This window comes from Rhinoderma darwinii, chromosome 1, assembly GCF_050947455.1.
Source record: "Rhinoderma darwinii isolate aRhiDar2 chromosome 1, aRhiDar2.hap1, whole genome shotgun sequence".
NCBI lineage: Eukaryota > Metazoa > Chordata > Amphibia > Anura > Rhinodermatidae > Rhinoderma > Rhinoderma darwinii.
Window position 1 is genome coordinate 4874230 of NC_134687.1, and position 16691 is coordinate 4890920.

At 40.6% G+C, this 16691-nt stretch overlaps 1 protein-coding gene across 1 annotated transcript in view; it reads left to right on the forward strand.

Annotated features, from left to right (window-relative positions):
* The window catches only part of SPEF1 (sperm flagellar 1), a 41093-nt gene that overhangs the window by 11884 nt on the left and 12518 nt on the right, over window positions 1–16691 (forward strand). The gene's annotated exons all lie outside the window — the stretch shown is intronic.

Here is a 16691-nt window from a genome sequence, read left to right on the forward strand (position 1 = left end):
CCATACTGTTACTGAATAATACCACCACACTATAACCACATAGTGACTGAATAATACCCCCTTACTGTTACTGAATAATACCACCACACCATAGCCTCATAGAGACTGAATAATACCACCATATTCTTACTGAATAATACCGCCACACCATAACCACATAGTGACTGAATAATACCCCCATACTGTTACTGAATAATACCACCACACCATAACCACATAGTGACTGAATAATACCACCATACTGTTACTGAATAATACCGCCACACCATAACCACATAGTGACTGAATAATACCCCCATACTGTTACTGAATAATACCTCCACACCATAACCACATAGTGACTGAATAATACCACCATACTGTTACTGAATAATACCGCCACACCATAACCACATAGTGACTGAATAATACCACCATACTGTTACTGAATAATACCTCCACACCATAACCACATAGTGACTGAATAATACCACCATACTGTTACTGAATAATACCTCCACACCATAACCACATAGTGACTGAATAATACCCCAATACTGTTACTGAATAATACTGCCACACCATAACCACATAGTGACTAAATAATACCTCCACACCATAACCACATAGTGACTGAATAATACCCCCATACTGTTACTGAATAATACTGCCACACTATTACCACATAGTGACTGAATAATACCCTCATACTGTTACTGAATAATACCGCTACACCATAACCACATAGTGACTGAATAATACCGCCACACCATAACCACATAGTGACTGAATAATACCCCCTTACTGTTACTGAATAATACCAACACACCATAACCACATAGTGACTGAATAATACCCCCATACTGTTACTGAATAATACTGCCACACTATTACCACATAGTGACTGAATAATACCCTCATACTGTTACTGAATAATACCTCCACACCATAACCACATAGTGCCTGAATAATACCCCCATACTGTTACTGAATAATAGTGACTGAATAATACCGCCACACCATAACCCCATAGTGACTGAATAATACCCCCTTACTGTTACTGAATAATACCAACACACCATAACCACATAGTGACTGAATAATACCACCATACCGTTACTGAATAATACCGCCACATCATAACCACAGTCACTGAATAATACCCCCATACTGTTACTGAATAATACCCCCACACCATAACCACATAGTGACTGAATAATACCCCAATACTGTTACTGAATAATACCGCCACACCATAACCACATAGTGACTGAATAATACCACCACACCATAACCACATAGTGACTGAATAATACCCCCATACTGTTACTGAATAATACCGCCATACTGTTACTGAATAATACCCCCATACTGTCACTGAATAATACCCCCATACTGTTACTGAATAATACCGCCACACCATAACCACATAGTGACTGAATAATACCACCAGACCATAACCACATAGTGACTGAATAATATCCCCGTACTGTTACTGAATAATACCGCCACACCATAACCACATAGTGACTGAATAATACCCCCGTACTGTTACTGAATAATACCGCCACACCATAACCACATAGTGACTGAATAATACCCCCATACTGTTACTGAATAATACCACCACACTATAACCACATAGTGACTGAATAATACCCCCATACTGTTACCGAATAATACCTCCACACCATAACCACATAGTGACTGAATAATACCCCCATACTGTTACTGAATAATACCGCCACACCATAACCACATAGTGACTGAATAATACCCCCATACTGTTACTAAATAATACCGCCACACCATAACCACATAGTGACTGAATAATACCCCCATACTGTTACTGAATAATACCGCCACACCATAACCACATAGTGACTGAATAATACCCCATACTGTTACTGAATAATGCCTCCACACCATATCCACATAGTGACTGAATAATACCCCATACTGTTACTGAATAATACCACCACACCATAACCACATAGTGACTGAATAATACCCCCATACTGTTACTGAAGCATACCGCCACACCATAACCACATAGTGACTGAATAATACCCCCATACTGTTACTGAATAATACCACCACACCATAACCACATAGTGACTGAATAATACCCCCATACTGTTACTGAATAATACCGCCATACTGTTACTGAATAATATCCCCATACTGTTACTGAATAATACCCCCATACTATTACTGAATAATACCCCCATACTGTTACTGAATAATACCGCCACACCATAACCACATAGTGACTGAATAATACCCCCATACTGTTACTGAATAATACCCCCATACTGTTACTGAATAGTACCCCCATACTGTTACTGAATAGTACCCCCATACTGTTACTGAATAATACCCCCATACTGTTACTGAATAATACCCCCATACTGTTACTGAATAATACCCCCATACTGTTACTGAATAATACTCCCATAATGTTACTGAATAATACCACCACACCATAACCACATAGTGACTGAATAATACCCCCATACTGTTACTGAATAATACCGCCACACCATAACCACATAGTGACTGAATAATACCCCAATACTGTTACTGAATAATACTGCCACACCATAACCACATAGTGACTAAATAATACCTCCACACCATAACCACATAGTGACTGAATAATACCCCCATACTGTTACTGAATAATACTGCCACACTATTACCACATAGTGACTGAATAATACCCTCATACTGTTACTGAATATCACCACACCATAACCACATAGTGACTGAATAATACCCCCATAGTGTTACTGAATAATAGTGACTGAATAATACCGCCACACCATAACCCCATAGTGACTGAATAATACCCCCTTACTGTTACTGAATAATAGTGACTGAATAATACCGCCACACCATAACCCCATAGTGACTGAATAATACCCCCTTACTGTTACTGAATAATACCAACACACCATAACCACATAGTGACTGAATAATACCACCATACCGTTACTGAATAATACCGCCACATCATAACCACATAGTCACTGAATAATACCCCCATACTGTTACTGAATAATACCGCCACATCATAACCACATAGTGACTGAATAATACCCCCACATCCTAGCCACATAGTGACTGAATAATACCCCCACACCATAACCACATAGTGACTGAATAATACCCCAATACTGTTACTGAATAATACCACCACACCATAACCACATAGTGACTAAATAATACCTCCACATCATAACCACATAGTGACTGACTAATACCCCCATACTGTTACTGAATAATACCGCCACATCATAACCACATAGTGACTGAATAATACCCCCATACTGATACTGAATAATACCCCCACACCATAACCACATAGTGACTGAATAATATCCCCATAATGTTACTGAATAATACCGCCTCACCATAACCACATAGTGACTGAATAATACCCCCGTACTGTTACTGAATAATACCGCCACACCATAACCACATAGTGACTGAATAATACCCCCATACTGTTACTGAATAATACCGCCACCCCATAACCACATAGTGACTGAATAATACCCCCATAGTGTTACTGAATAATACCTCCACACCATAACCACATAGTGACTGAATAATACCCCCATACGGTTACTGAATAATACCACCACACCATAACCACATAGTGACTGAATAATACCCCCATACTGTTACTGAATAATACCGCCACACCATAACCACATAGTGACTGAATAATACCCCCATACTGTTACTGAATAATACCTCCACACCATAACCACATAGTGACTGAATAATACCCCCATACGGTTACTGAATAATACCGACACACCATAACCACATAGTGACTGAATAATACCCCCATACTGTTACTGAATAATACCGCCACATCATAACCACATAGTGACTGAATAATACCCCCATACTGTTACTGAATAATACCTCCACACCATAACCACATAGTGACTGAATAATACCCCCATACTGTTACTGAGTAATACCGCCACACCATAACCACATAGTGACTGAACAATACCCCATACTGTTACTGAATAATACCCCCACACCATGACCACATAGTGACTGAATAATACCCCCATACTGTTACTGAATAATACCACCACACCATAACCACATAGTGACTGAATAATACCCCCATACTGGTACTAAATAATACCACCACACCATAACCACATAGTGACTGAATAATACCCCATACTGTTACTGAATAATACCTCCACACCATAACCACATAGTGACTGAATAATACCCCCATAGTGTTACTGAATAATACCGCCACACCATAACCACATAGTGACTGAATAATACCCCCATACTGTTACTGAATAATACCTCCATACTGTTACTGAATAATACCCCCATACTGTTACTGAATAATACCGCCACATCATAACCACATAGTGACTGAATAATACCCCCATACTGTTACTGAATAATACCACCACACCATAACCACATAGTGACTGAATAATACCCCCATACTGGTACTAAATAATACCACCACACCATAACCACATAGTGACTGAATAATATCCCCATACTGTTACTGAATAATACCCCCACATCCTAACCACATAGTGACTGAATAATATCCCCATACCGTTACTGAATAATACCCCCACACCATAACCACATAGTGACTGAATAATACCCCCATACTGTTACTGAATAATACCTCCACACCATAACAACATAGTGACTGAATAATACCCCCATACTGTTACTGAATAATACCTCCACACCATAACCACATAGTGACTGAATAATACCCCCATACGGTTACTGAATAATACCGACATACCATAACCACATAGTGACTGAATAATACCCCCATACTGTTACTGAATAATACCGCCACACCATAACCACATAGTGACTGAATAATACCCCCATACTATTACTGAATAATACCACCACACCATAACCACATAGTGACTGAATAATACCCCCATAGTGTTACTGAATAATACCACCAAACCATAACCACATAGTGACTGAATAATACCCCCATACTGTTACTGAATAATACCGCCACACCATAACCACATAGTGACTGAATAATACCCCCATACTGTTACTGAATAATACCGCCACATCATAACCACATAGTGACTGAATAATACCCCCGTACTGTTATTGAATAATACCGCCACACCATAACCACATAGTGACTGAATAATACCCCCATACTGTTACTGAATAATACCGCCACATCATAACCACATAGTGACTGAATAATACCCCCATACGGTTACTGAATAATACCGACACACCATAACCACATAGTGACTGAATAGTACCACCATATTGTTACTGAATAATACCCCCATACTGTTACTGAATAATACCCCCACACCATAACCAAATAGTGACTGAATAGTACCACCATATTGTTACTGAATAATACCCCCATACTGTTACTGAATAATACCGCCACATCATAACCACATAGTGACTGAAAAATACCCCCATACTATTACTGAATAATACCGCCACACCATAACCACATAGTGACTGAATAATACCCCCATACTGTTACTGAATAATACCGCCACACCATAACCAAATAGTGACTGAATAATACCCCCATACTGTTACTGAATAATACCTCCACACCATAACCACATAGTGACTGAATAATACCCCCATACTGTTACTGAATAATACCGCCACACCATAACCACATAGTGACTGAATAATACCCCCATACTGGTACTGAATAATACCGCCACACCATAACCACATAGTGACTGAATAATACCCCCATAATGTTACTGAATAATACCTCCACACCATAACCACATAGTGACTGAATAATACCCCCATAGTGTTACTGAATAATACCTCCACACCATAACCACATAGTGACTGAATAATACCCCCATACTGTTACTGAATTATACCGCCACACCATAACCACATAGTGACTGAATAATACCCCCATAGTGTTACTGAATAATACCACCACACCATAACCACATAGTGACTGAATAATACCCCCGTACTGTTACTGAATAATACCGCCACACCATAACCACATAGTGACTGAATAATACCCCCATACTGTTACTGAATAATACCGCCACACCATAACCACATAGTGACTGAATAATACCCCCATACTGTTACTGAATAATACCGCCACACCATAACCACATAGTGACTGAATAATACCCCCATACTGTTACTGAATAATACCACCACACCATAACCACATAGTGACTGAATAATACCCCCGTACTGTTACTGAATAATACCACCACACCATAACCACATAGTGACTGAATATTACCCCCATACTGTTACTGAATAATACCGCCACATCATAACCACATAGTGACTGAATAATACCGCCATACTGTTACTGAATAATACCGCCACACCATAACCACATAGTGACTGAATAATACCCCCATACTGTTACTGAATAATACCGCCACATCATAACCACATAGTGACTGAATAATACCCCCGTACTGTTACTGAATAATACCCCCACATCCTAACCACATAGTGACTGAATAATACCTCCATACTGTTACTGAATAATACCACCACACCATAACCACATAGTGACTGAATAATACCCCCATGCTGTTACTGAATAATACCGCCACACCATAACCACATAATGATTGAATAATACCCCCATACTGTTACTGAATAATACCGCCACACCATAACCACATAATGATTGAATAATACCCCCATACTGTTACTGAATAATACCGCCACACCATAACCACATAATGATTGAATAATACCCCCATACTGTTACTGAATAATACCACCAAACCATAACCACATAGTGACTGAATAATACCCCCGTACTGTTACTGAATAATACCTCCACACCATAACCACATAGTGACTGAATAACACCCCCATACTGTTACTGAATAATACCCCCACACCATAACCACATAGTGACTGAATAATACCCCCATACGGTTACTGAATAATACCGCCACACCATAACCACATAGTGACTGAATAATACCCCCATACTGTTACTTAATAATTCCGCCACATCATAACCACATAGTGACTGAATAATACCCCCGTACTGTTACTGAATAATACCCCCACATCCTAACCACATAGTGACTGAATAATACCCCCATAGTGTTACTGAATGATACCACCACACCATAACCACATAGTGACTGAATAATACCCCCATTCTGTTACTGAATAATACCGCCACACCATAACCACATAGTGACTGAATAATATCCCCATAATGTTACTGAAGAATACCGCCTCACCATAACCACATAGTGACTGAATAATACCCCCGTACTGTTACTGAATAATACCGCCACACCATAACCACATAGTGACTGAATAATACCCCCATACTGTTACTGAATAATACCGCCACCCCATAACCACATAGTGACTGAATAATACCCCCATACTGGTACTGAATAATACCGCCACACCATAACCACATAGTGACTGAATAATACCCCCATACTGTTACTGAATAATACCGCCACACCATAACCACATAGTGACTGAATAATACCCCCATACTGTTACTGAATAATACCGCCACACCATAACCACATAGTGACTGAATAATACCCCCATACTGTTACTGAATAATACCGCCACACCATAACCACATAGTGACTGAATAATACCCCCATACTGTTACTGAATAATACCACCACACCATAACCACATAGTGACTGAATAATACCCTCATACTATTACTGAATAATACCCCCACACCATAACCACATAGTGACTGAATAATACCCCCATACTGTTACTGAATAATACCTCCACACCATAACCACATAGTGACTGAATAATACCCCATACTGTTACTGAATAATACTACGACACCATAACCACATAGTGACTGAATAATACCCCCATACTGGTACTGAATAATACCGCCACACCATAACCACATAGTGACTGAATAATACCCCCGTACTGTTACTGAATAATACCCCCACATCCTAACCACATAGTGACTGAATAATACCCCCATGCTGTTACTGAATAATACCGCCACACCATAACCACATAGTGACTGAATAATATCCCCATAATGTTACTGAATAATACCGCCTCACCATAACCACATAGTGACTGAATAATACCCCCGTACTGTTACTGAATAATACCGCCACCCCATAACCACATAGTGACTGAATAATACCCCCATACTGGTACTGAATAATACCGCCACACCATAACCACATAGTGACTGAATAATACCCCCATACTGTTACTGACTAATACCACCATACTGTTACTGAATAATACCACCACACCATAACCACATAGTGACTGAATAATACCCCCATACTGTTACTGAATAATACCGCCACACCATAACCACATAGTGACTGAATAATACCCCCATACTGTTACTGAATAATACCGCCACACCATAACCACATAATGACTGAATAATACCCCCATACTGTTACTGAATAATACCGCCATACTGTTACTGAATAATACCTCCACACCATAACCACATAGTGACTGAATAATACCCCATACTGTTACTGAATAATACTACGACACCATAACCACATAGTGACTGAATAATACCCCCATACTGTTACTGAATAATACCGCCACACCATAACCACATAGCGACTGAATAATACCCCCATACTGTTACTGAGTAATACCGCCACATCATAACCACATAGTGACTGAATAATACCGCCATACTGTTACTGAATAATACCTCCACACCATAACCACATAGTGACTGAATAATACCCCCATACTGGTACTGAATAATACCGCCACACCATAACCACATAGTGACTGAATAATACCCCCATACTGGTACTGAATAATACCGCCACACCATAACCACATAATGACTGAATAATACCCCCATACTGTTACTGAATAATACCTCCACACCATAACCACATAGTGACTGAATAATACCCCATACTGTTACTGAATAATACTACGACACCATAACCACATAGTGACTGAATAATACCCCATACTGTTACTGAATAATACTACGACACCATAACCACATAGTGACTGAATAATACCCCCATACTGTTACTGAATAATACCGCCACACCATAACCACATAGCGACTGAATAATACCCCCATACTGTTACTGAGTAATACCGCCACATCATAACCACATAGTGACTGAATAATACCGCCATACTGTTACTGAATAATACCTCCACACCATAACCACATAGTGACTGAATAATACCCCCATACTGGTACTGAATAATACCGCCACACCATAACCACATAGTGACTGAATAATACCCCCATACTGGTACTGAATAATACCGCCACACCATAACCACATAATGACTGAATAATACCCCCATACTGGTACTGAATAATACCGCCACACCATAACCACATAGTGACTGAATAATACCCCCATACTGTTACTGAATAATACCCCCACACCATAACCACACAGTGACTGAATAATACCCCATACTGTTTCTGAATAATACCCCCACACCATAACCACACAGTGACTGAATAATACCCCCATACTGTTACTGAATAATACCACCACACCATAACCACATAGTGACTGAATAATACCCCCATACTGTTACTGAATAATACTACGACACCATAACCACATAGGGACTGAATAATACCCCCATATTGTTACTGAATAATACCGCCACACCATAACCACATAGTGACTGAATAATACCCCCATACTGTTACTGAATAATACCGCCACATCATAACCACATAGTGACTGAATAATACCCCCATACGGTTACTGAATAATACCGACACACCATAACCACATAGTGACTGAATAGTACCACCATATTGTTACTGAATAATACCCCCATACTGTTACTGAATAATACCCCCACACCATAACCAAATAGTGACTGAATAGTACCACCATATTGTTACTGAATAATACCCCCATACTGTTACTGAATAATACCGCCACATCATAACCACATAGTGACTGAAAAATACCCCCATACTATTACTGAATAATACCGCCACACCATAACCACATAGTGACTGAATAATACCCCCATACTGTTACTGAATAATACCGCCACACCATAACCAAATAGTGACTGAATAATACCCCCATACTGTTACTGAATAATACCTCCACACCATAACCACATAGTGACTGAATAATACCCCCATACTGTTACTGAATAATACCGCCACACCATAACCACATAGTGACTGAATAATACCCCCATACTGGTACTGAATAATACCGCCACACCATAACCACATAGTGACTGAATAATACCCCCATAATGTTACTGAATAATACCTCCACACCATAACCACATAGTGACTGAATAATACCCCCATAGTGTTACTGAATAATACCTCCACACCATAACCACATAGTGACTGAATAATACCCCCATACTGTTACTGAATTATACCGCCACACCATAACCACATAGTGACTGAATAATACCCCCATAGTGTTACTGAATAATACCACCACACCATAACCACATAGTGACTGAATAATACCCCCGTACTGTTACTGAATAATACCGCCACACCATAACCACATAGGGACTGAATAATACCCCCATACTGTTACTGAATAATACCGCCACACCATAACCACATAGTGACTGAATAATACCCCCATACTGTTACTGAATAATACCGCCACACCATAACCACATAGTGACTGAATAATACCCCCATACTGTTACTGAATAATACCACCACACCATAACCACATAGTGACTGAATAATACCCCCGTACTGTTACTGAATAATACCACCACACCATAACCACATAGTGACTGAATATTACCCCCATACTGTTACTGAATAATACCGCCACATCATAACCACATAGTGACTGAATAATACCGCCATACTGTTACTGAATAATACCGCCACACCATAACCACATAGTGACTGAATAATACCCCCATACTGTTACTGAATAATACCGCCACATCATAACCACATAGTGACTGAATAATACCCCCGTACTGTTACTGAATAATACCCCCACATCCTAACCACATAGTGACTGAATAATACCTCCATACTGTTACTGAATAATACCACCACACCATAACCACATAGTGACTGAATAATACCCCCATGCTGTTACTGAATAATACCGCCACACCATAACCACATAATGATTGAATAATACCCCCATACTGTTACTGAATAATACCGCCACACCATAACCACATAATGATTGAATAATACCCCCATACTGTTACTGAATAATACCGCCACACCATAACCACATAATGATTGAATAATACCCCCATACTGTTACTGAATAATACCACCAAACCATAACCACATAGTGACTGAATAATACCCCCGTACTGTTACTGAATAATACCTCCACACCATAACCACATAGTGACTGAATAACACCCCCATACTGTTACTGAATAATACCCCCACACCATAACCACATAGTGACTGAATAATACCCCCATACGGTTACTGAATAATACCGCCACACCATAACCACATAGTGACTGAATAATACCCCCATACTGTTACTGAATAATTCCGCCACATCATAACCACATAGTGACTGAATAATACCCCCGTACTGTTACTGAATAATACCCCCACATCCTAACCACATAGTGACTGAATAATACCCCCATAGTGTTACTGAATGATACCACCACACCATAACCACATAGTGACTGAATAATACCCCCATTCTGTTACTGAATAATACCGCCACACCATAACCACATAGTGACTGAATAATATCCCCATAATGTTACTGAAGAATACCGCCTCACCATAACCACATAGTGACTGAATAATACCCCCGTACTGTTACTGAATAATACCGCCACACCATAACCACATAGTGACTGAATAATACCCCCATACTGTTACTGAATAATACCGCCACCCCATAACCACATAGTGACTGAATAATACCCCCATACTGGTACTGAATAATACCGCCACACCATAACCACATAGTGACTGAATAATACCCCCATACTGTTACTGAATAATACCGCCACACCATAACCACATAGTGACTGAATAATACCCCCATACTGTTACTGAATAATACCGCCACACCATAACCACATAGTGACTGAATAATACCCCCATACTGTTACTGAATAATACCGCCACACCATAACCACATAGCGACTGAATAATACCCCCATACTGTTACTGAATAATACCGCCACACCATAACCACATAGTGACTGAATAATACCCCCATACTGTTACTGAATAATACCACCACACCATAACCACATAGTGACTGAATAATACCCTCATACTATTACTGAATAATACCCCCACACCATAACCACATAGTGACTGAATAATACCCCCATACTGTTACTGAATAATACCTCCACACCATAACCACATAGTGACTGAATAATACCCCATACTGTTACTGAATAATACTACGACACCATAACCACATAGTGACTGAATAATACCCCCATACTGGTACTGAATAATACCGCCACACCATAACCACATAGTGACTGAATAATACCCCCGTACTGTTACTGAATAATACCCCCACATCCTAACCACATAGTGACTGAATAATACCCCCATGCTGTTACTGAATAATACCGCCACACCATAACCACATAGTGACTGAATAATATCCCCATAATGTTACTGAATAATACCGCCTCACCATAACCACATAGTGACTGAATAATACCCCCGTACTGTTACTGAATAATACCGCCACCCCATAACCACATAGTGACTGAATAATACCCCCATACTGGTACTGAATAATACCGCCACACCATAACCACATAGTGACTGAATAATACCCCCATACTGTTACTGACTAATACCACCATACTGTTACTGAATAATACCACCACACCATAACCACATAGTGACTGAATAATACCCCCATACTGTTACTGAATAATACCGCCACACCATAACCACATAGTGACTGAATAATACCCCCATACTGTTACTGAATAATACCGCCACACCATAACCACATAATGACTGAATAATACCCCCATACTGTTACTGAATAATACCGCCATACTGTTACTGAATAATACCTCCACACCATAACCACATAGTGACTGAATAATACCCCATACTGTTACTGAATAATACTACGACACCATAACCACATAGTGACTGAATAATACCCCCATACTGTTACTGAATAATACCGCCACACCATAACCACATAGCGACTGAATAATACCCCCATACTGTTACTGAGTAATACCGCCACATCATAACCACATAGTGACTGAATAATACCGCCATACTGTTACTGAATAATACCTCCACACCATAACCACATAGTGACTGAATAATACCCCCATACTGGTACTGAATAATACCGCCACACCATAACCACATAGTGACTGAATAATACCCCCATACTGGTACTGAATAATACCGCCACACCATAACCACATAATGACTGAATAATACCCCCATACTGTTACTGAATAATACCTCCACACCATAACCACATAGTGACTGAATAATACCCCATACTGTTACTGAATAATACTACGACACCATAACCACATAGTGACTGAATAATACCCCCATACTGGTACTGAATAATACCGCCACACCATAACCACATAGTGACTGAATAATACCCCCATACTGTTACTGAATAATACCCCCACACCATAACCACACAGTGACTGAATAATACCCCATACTGTTTCTGAATAATACCCCCACACCATAACCACACAGTGACTGAATAATACCCCCATACTGTTACTGAATAATACCACCACACCATAACCACATAGTGACTGAATAATACCCCCATACTGTTACTGAATAATACTACGACACCATAACCACATAGGGACTGAATAATACCCCCATATTGTTACTGAATAATACCGCCACACCATAACCACATAGTGACTGAATAATACCCCCATACTGTTACTGAATAATACCGCCACACCATAACCACATAGTGACTGAATAATACCCCCATACTGTTACTGAATAATACCACCACACTATAACCACATAGTGACTGAATAATACCCCCATACTGTTACTGAATAATACCACCACACCATAACCACATAGTGACTGAATAATACCCCCATACTGTTACTGAATAATACTACGACACCATAACCACATAGTGACTGAATAATACCCCCATACTGTTACTGAATAATACCACCACACCATAACCACATAGTGACTGAATAATACCCCCATACTGTTACTGAATAATACCACCACACCATAACCTCATAGTGACTGAATAAATAATACCCCCATACTGTTACTGAATAATACCCCCACACCATAACCACATAGTGACTGAATAATACCCCCATACTGTTACTGAATAATACCTCCACACTATGATCACATATTACCACCACAATGTAACTGAATAGTTACCGAAGTAGTGCCCCTTAGTGCCTCCACGCAGTAACAATGCACCATTTTGTGTCTGCATACAGTAATAGTGCCCCCACATACAAATAACTCCCTCTTCGTGTTCCCCACCCAGTAAAAGTGCCTGCTTGGTGCTCTACTTACAGTAATAGTGCCCCCTTATTGCTCCTACACAGTAATAGTTCCCCCTATTGTGCCCCCTCACAGCACAGTATTAATGCTCCTTTAGTGCTTTTCTCACAGTAATATACCCCCCATACTGCCCCTAGACATTAATAGTGCCCCCATACTGCCCCTAGACATTAATAGTGCCCCCATACTGCCCCTAGACATTAATAGTGCCCCCATACTGCCCCTAGACATTAATAGTGCCCCCATACTGCCCCTAGACATTAATAGTGCCCCCATACTGCCCCCAGACATTAATAGTGCCCCCATACTGCCCCTAGACATTAATAGTGCCCCCATACTGCCCCTAGACAATAATAGTGCCCCCATACTGCCCCTAGACAATAATAGTGCCCCCATACTGCCCCATAGACATTAATAGTGCCCCCATACTGCCCCTAGACATTAATAGTGCCCCCATACTGCCCCTAGACATTAATAGTGCCCCCATACTGCCCCTAGACATTAATAGTGCCCCCATACTGCCCCTAGACATTAATAGTGCCCCCATACTGCCCCTAGACATTAATAGTGCCCCCATACTACCCATACACAGTAAAAGTACCACTGAAAAATAATAATACTCACCTAACCAGGTTCCCATGATGAATAGTGCTACAGGCTGACGACCACCGGCCAGAGACCTGCACTGTCAGTTGCACGGCGCAGGTGGGAGTGATGACGTTCCTGCATCGCGCCGGCCTCTGTTTAAACCCTGTTGCCTCATAGTCCGCAGGCCTGAAGCGGCCTACAATAGTGTATGGCGCAGCCGGGAGCCAACGGCCACAGGATTCAACTGTAACCGCGTCCTGAGGATTTAGTTGAAACGGGTGCGAGGGTGCAGTTTTAACCATGTCACCCCCTTTGCTCACTCCTGTTTAGGGTCTTCAGGACGCGTAGACGCACGTGATGCTGTGAATGTTTCAGTTTTGAGCATCCGCACAGAATTGCACAAATCATTTTGCCAACTACACAAAATGACCCATAACATTGTGCCCACAGAGTGGTGCAGCTACAACAGATACCACAGAAATACACCAGTCACAGTGGCAATACAATGCAGGGCACTTATCACCTCCCCGGTCCTGCACTGCTGTCTCAGGAGCTTCCATGTGAGCAGCCAATCAGCAGCCACTTGTAGCCGCCACTTCCTGTGCCAGTCCCTGCAATCACAGATCAGCAGAGGATCACAAAGGATCACACACATACGCTGCAATCTAGAACAGGATTTATGTACAAAACTGAAAATACAACATTTATATGGATGTGAGGGGTTAATCTGATGAGTCCTTCTTCATCTTACCCTGATATTTACCCCTCAGGCAGGAAATATGAATATGCAGGCAATATATCTGCCCCCTCAGCGTATGGCAGTGTGAAATAATAAAGAAATAACTTTTGAAACGTCATTTTTACATATCAAAGAAAACCTGTCAACCCCCCCCCCTCCTCCTTCTGCTGCGGCAGATGTATTAGATGTGGTGCAGTGGGAATGTTCTCTGTGACCTGCCCATTTTGGGTCTGTTCCTCCCCTTTGCATAATTTATTTTCTCCCTATATTAGTATTGGGTGGGTGGGCTCTTCCTAGTGTGATATCGGGACTGGGCTGTTTTCTCTGAACTATTTCTGCTGCTCCTCCTCCCCTCTCACAGCAAGAGTCTCATACACAGGCAGAAACAGAGACTGCAGCTTCATCCCCCTCCCACCCCTCTCTCTCCTCCGTGTCTTTAGTAGGTTTGTGAACATTAGAGAGGCTGCAGGCAGGGAAGGGGGGTCTTCAGGCTGCTGGAAGGTGAAGAGATCGAAACATTTGGCTTATAAGATATATTATAATGTACTACTTACTGATTATAATGACCAGTAATTATTTTATTCATTAAATTATGAAACATGTTTGCATCTTTCTAATATATAATTTGTGTTTCAATTTCTCTCTTGATCTCTGCTTTCTATCAGTGAAAGGAAATATTCTTGTTTGCATACAGAGGCGGAAAAAGTGTCCTTACCTAGTCCTGTTCACACCGCAGAACACTTGTTACATTGTGTCAATATAAAACACTGCAGAACATATCTCTATCCCATGCTGGAGACGTTAAATAGCCCTTACCTGACACATGGT